The sequence below is a fragment of the Diabrotica virgifera genome, chromosome 6 (assembly GCF_917563875.1).
Source record: "Diabrotica virgifera virgifera chromosome 6, PGI_DIABVI_V3a".
Classification (NCBI taxonomy): domain Eukaryota; kingdom Metazoa; phylum Arthropoda; class Insecta; order Coleoptera; family Chrysomelidae; genus Diabrotica; species Diabrotica virgifera.
In genome coordinates this window covers 77,990,943-77,996,942 of record NC_065448.1, presented here as the reverse complement: position 1 = coordinate 77,996,942, position 6,000 = coordinate 77,990,943, and the positions used below count along the sequence as shown (strand labels likewise).

Below are 6,000 nucleotides of genomic sequence, written 5' to 3'. Positions count from 1 at the left end.
TTTCTCACCTTAGTACCATCCTTGAATTATAAGCTTTAATTCGACATCTCATTTGACATTATATCAGAGCAGTCACCAAAAATCGACGCTAGTTATCCCTCGGTACAACGGTTGAGACGCTTAATAGGCCGTCTACATACAACGTCTTGCCTGAGAGCATGCCTGCAGGGACTCGTTTGTGCAGGTAAGAGCGTGTGTATGGACGGCAAGACTGTATCGCGCTCAGACCTCCAAGCGCGGACTGTACTCTCGTCGACATGCTGAAGATTTTACTTGTGCAGTTTTAGGTTCTACAGTTTTACTTGAACGTCATGATATAATGAAACCTAAATTTATTGTATCATGCTTGAACGTGTGGCCGGGAGTTCAGTCCGTTCTTCAGTTCCGCAAAAGTTTTCGAGGTGGATAGACCAAGACCAGAAAAATAAGCGACGTAAGAAGTGTTACAAAACAGTTTTTAACTGAATTTATAGAATTATACAAATCTTTGCCGGCATTATGGAAGGTGCGAAGTGTAAAGAATACATACCAACAGGAATAAGAAATACGAAGCATACGCTTTATTGACAGAAAAACTAAAAGGGCTGCCTTAGAATAAACAAAAAGTATCTTTTGAAAGATATATTTTTAAATTAAAAATCAGACTAAATTTTCTTAGTTTTTCGCCCCGTAACTTATTAAAATAGACATTATAGAATTTCTCAGGGACTTTCTACCATCAATACTGTAATATTTCATTCTGCGTTTAAATGTTTCAAAGATACTTGTAAGTTTTCTCAGAATTCGGAAAAATAATGAATGCATTTCAAAATAATTCGACCGAAATTTTGCGCCTACACTCTCAAAAAATCATTAAAGTAATATACATTTTTGTAATCAGTATTTCAAAATCTTTTAAATGAGGTGTCGTTTGATGTACTTTCCTATTTAAAAAAATAAATTTATGCCTGTCACCTGAAGAGGTATCGCGTAAAGTTCGAAATATTGATGCTATAATACTATAATTATTTTAAAAATCGACCTGTCCGAGGGTTTTGCTTATGTGCTAAAAATCAATAAGTTAATGGGGGGGGGGGTAACATTTATTAGCGCACTGTATATCTACTGGTATAATATACTGAAACTGTTTTCTTGTGGCATATTTAATGTAGTATTATGTTTGTATGGGATTGAGCCATAATTGTACGTGTAATGAAAACCACGCCAGTCTTCAGGATCTTCTCTCAAATCTTCGATTAAGTTAACATGTGAATGTATATTTCTCCGCAAGAGCCACTTTTTACTCCACTTACTTCCACAGCGTCTTTGCTTGTTTGTTTGTTGCTTTTTTTATTAATAAACAATACAATAACGCTTCCATTAAAGAAACCTCTTCCGTGCTGCTCATCGTGTCGAGTTCTCGAAAGACTGAAGTTTGCGCAGTCCAATTTTTTACGTAGTCTGCACGGGGTACCGTCTTTTTGTTCCGTCATGCCTGCAGAGTTTTGGACTGCACAGGCAAGACGTTGTGTGTAGCCGGCCTATAAGTCAAAACAGGGGCCTGATTCTAATTCATTTCGACAGTCGCAATTTCATTTCGACACCGCCATGACAGCCGCAGAGTATTGGGACCGTGCAAGTTCGACAAAGCGACCCCTATTTCTCCGCTCTGTACTATTATTCGCACTTTTAATTATATTGGCCAATTATATTAGTCCTGGTTACTGCATAATTGTCAAGGCCATAGTCCAAACAAATAATAAGAAGAAAAAATAAGATTCAGGTTATGTTATGAAAACATCAACAATTGTATGTAGTAAATAAAATTAGTTATTAAAATGCAGTACTGCAAGCAAAATACAATTAATTAAATTTACCTTTATATAATAATTGCATATCACATCAATATTGTGGAGCAATATATAATTTTTCTGCTTCATTGACAGAAGGTATGAAATATACGTCAATTTGACAATTTCAATTGACAATATGAATTATTTAAGATAGTTGCAATATTTCTCTGCGACTCGCGCAGGGTCGTTTCTCGTTTCCCTTTCCAAGTACTTGCACACCACGAATAGCACAACTGGGGATATTAACCTTATCATGTTGAGACTGCTCAGAATTTGGGTTGGCGCTCCAGTTTATTGGAATTTGTTGATAGTCTGGGAAAATTATCAAAAAATGCCATTTTTGGGAAAAATTATTTACCAGCTATTTTATTGCTAAAATCGAATCTTAAGATTGCATATATTAGTAATATGGGGTATGACAAGTCCGCAGAAAGTGTGTTATTTTATTTATAAACAAATTAACACTCCTAAATCTTCTTTTTTTTTCAATTAGTGGTCTGTAACTCCTAAAATTTTTCCTTTGAGCCAAAAACACTCAAATAAAAATTCACCGTAATTTAGTTCTGCACAAAGTTATTTTTTTTTTCCGATTTCCTTCAACAAAAATTTTACTCAGAAAATCCGAGTTTTCCCAAAAAATCTGCAATTTTCAATTAAAATTTTAGGGAAGTACCTAATTATTTGTCAATAATTAAATAATTGATGACATGAAAGATTTATTATAGTAGATTATACAGAGGGGCTAAATTATGGAATAAATTCATTTCTTTAAATCGGACCATTTTGGAGCAAAATCCCGAAAGAGGTCGATTTTTATTTTTAAATTAGAATTTTTTGGCATATATTTCTTACTAGTGACGTCATCCATCTGAGCGTGATGACGTAATCGATAATTTTGTTAATATGAATAGGGGGCCGTGTGGTAGGTCATTTGAAAGGGCGTTCAATTCTCTATTCAGCAATATAAACATTATTATCATTAGGTATTTCTACAGGGTTGCCAAAAAAATTTTTTGAATTAAATTAATTGGCGCAAAAAGAAGAATGTATGTAATTTATTTAACTCATAATACATTGTACTGCTGTCAGAAAATAGAAAAAAAGGTTTATTTCACAAATAAGCATTTCTTTTCGCTTAAATTAAATCACAAACAGCCTCCCTCCTACCTATTGGCAGTTTGAACATTTAATTTAAGCTAAAAGCAATGTTTATTTGCAAAATAAACATTTTTTTCTAGTTTCTGACAGCAATAGAATGTATTTTGAGTTAAATAAATTACATGCATTCTTCTTCTTGCGTCAATTAATTGAATTCAAAAATTTTTTTGGCCTCCCTGTATAAATAATGATATTAATGTTTATAATACTGAATAGAGAATTGAACGCCTTTGTAAATGAGCTACAACACGAACCCCTATTCCTATTTAAAAAAATAATCGATTACGTCATAACGCTCGGATGGATGACGTCACTAGTTTGAAATATATGCCAAGAAATTTAATTTAAAAATAAAAATCGACCTGTTTCGGGATTTTTCTCTAAAATCGTCCATTTTAGAGAAAATGAATTTATTCCATAATTTAGCCCTTCTCTGTATATCAGGAGACCGGCGACAATCTAACCAATAGTTTAGCAATAATTAAAATGTTAATTAAAAAATTTCGGTCGAAATAATAACCAGAAAGATTATGATACACCAGAATAACTATGATTTTCGTATAAAAAGGCACTATACCTATTCAACGTACCTTACAGGATTGAAATTGGACCATTTGAGCGGTCTCAGGAATGTTATAAAGAAACAATTTTTTGGCTTATAAACAAATAGAACCCCTCAGAAAATATTAGATTAAATTAAATTAAGTTAACGCTGTTGAAAAGGGCACGGCTTCTGTGTCCTTTTCGAAGAAAAACAAATTGAATTGCGAGGAGTGATTCCAGGTATAACCGGTCAAATTTGACCGGCATTTGCGACAGAGTTATAAACAACAGGATTTTAATCTTTGAACAATTAGATACCTTTTAATTCCGGTCCTCTTTGTACATACAAATTTTCATATCTTCAAGACACTCATAACAAAAAAGATTTATGTCACTGTCACCAAATTATTTAATTATTGATAAATAATTACTTCCCTCAAATTTTAGTTGAAAATTAAAGATTTTGTTTAGAAAACCAGAATTTTCCGAGGAAAATTTCCGTCGAAGGAAATTGGAATAAATTATCAATGTGCAGAATTAAATTACTGTCAATTTTTATGTGAGTGTTTTGGTTTAAAGTTAAAATTTTCGGAGTTATAGAGCAATAATAAAAAAAAGATTTCGCAGCGCTAATTTGTTTATAAACAAAATAGCACACTTTCTGTGGACTTTGCACAGCTATATTACTAATATAGGAAATCTTAAGATTTGATTTCAGCATGTCCAGCAATAAAATAGCTGGTAATTAATTTTCCTTGTTTTTTACTAATTTTCCCAGATTATTACCTTACATCTTTCATTGAGTTGATGATTCATGTTGTGGACATTCTCAATTATTATATTTCTAATTTAATACTATTCTATCTATTCCTCAAAACAAGCAAATTTCAATTAAACCCAGCTATATTAAAATACCTTTTGCTTTAGTTTTACTTGAAAGAAATAAACAAAACACATCTAAACTAAACCTAACCTCGCTTTTGGCCATTCATTCATTTCCGTGTCCGTGTCAAATAATTTCGACAGTCGAAATATGGTCGAAATGGTAGTTTTTGTAACTGCCTTAACGTAACGTAAAGCAAATCGTAAAGTCATTTTTAAATTCCGTTGACATTTAAAAAAATAAAACAATGTTCACACAATATACAATTAATATACAAATGTAAAAAAAGATAAATGAATGATGAAATTGTATGGTTTTAATTGCTTCTATTTAAAAATAAAAATATTATTTTTCCTTAGGTTAAAATTTTTTTATTTTTGTTTATACCTACTTTTTAGTTGTAAATTATTGTATACCTACATCAGAATTCCAGTAGGTATAATGTAAATAGTGTGGTAATATTTATTTGAAAATTTTACTGAAACTAGGTCATTTGTTTATCTAGTTATTACTTGTGGTGATCACTGTATTTCTTAAATTAATACAAGATTTGTTTGTTTTGCTTTATTAATAGACAACTTAAAAACAATAAAATTTTAAATCTATTATGAAGTTCCAATTTCCAATTACAAACACAGAATAATTTTACTCACAATAACCAATATAACCTTAAAATGTTTATAAACGGGTAGTACGAGTACGCTGATGAAATGTTCATTTGGTAGGTAATCGGGCAAGATCCTCGTGTGCATTCGGTGACTTTCGGCTCGATAGGGATGCGTATGAACCTAACGTACCAGCCCGTAACCTTAGGTAATACGTATCGCGATACGGGAGTTCAACCATTAATGCGCAAGCGTATATGTCAAAAAGATGCGTTACGTTTACGTATTTGTGTGCACAAAAACTCCCTATCAACACCCTTTTTAAAGTCGCTATTAATTTCGATAGTCGCTATTTCATGACGTCACATCGTTAGTTCAACTAAAATCCACAAGGCTCGCACAATCGCATTTCAACTGTCGCCATATTGAAAGCGACTTGTTTTTGGTCGAAATTTGATTTAGAATCAGGGCCCAGCTCTTTACAAACCATACAAACACACGCACAACCAGATACACCTCACTCACGGCTCAGCTACAGAGTTGCCAGATGTAATTTAATAAAACTCACACATTTAATAAATTTAGAAACTGAAATTCCCTCAAATTGAAGCTCAAATCCCCCAAATTTAAATTTTTGCCGCATTTAGTAGTCATATGTAAAGAACAGTAAACCAAAGTTACACTACTTATCAACAGCGGGAACTGGAAATAATTCATAGGCCATATCGTCTTCGAATATATAGTATGAGAGTATAATATACAGTTCTATGTACATTCGCAAATTTAATTTACCATGAAACCTTAAAATTCTCCATAATATTACCCCCAAAAAAATCCCCTAACCATTTCTGCTTAGAAAAATTCCCCTAGATGCTTTCAAATTACCCCAAAATTGTGCAACCATGTTCAGCGAAGATCTTTCAGCGATTACGGAGGCAGCAGCGTCAGTAAAAACGTACCTTTATGTGTACCTCCCGAT

At 32.6% G+C, this 6,000-nt stretch overlaps 1 protein-coding gene across 1 annotated transcript in view; it reads right to left on the bottom strand.

Annotated features, from left to right (window-relative positions):
* Positions 1 to 5,121: 5,121 nt before the first annotated feature.
* The window catches only part of LOC126886450 (zinc finger protein 227-like), a 284,346-nt gene continuing 283,467 nt past the window's right edge, over positions 5,122 to 6,000 (bottom strand). Inside the window, exon 4 of the transcript XR_007698623.1 lies at positions 5,122 to 5,980. The gene's annotated coding sequence lies outside the window, so the exon portion shown is untranslated. The remainder of the gene's footprint in view (positions 5,981 to 6,000) is intronic.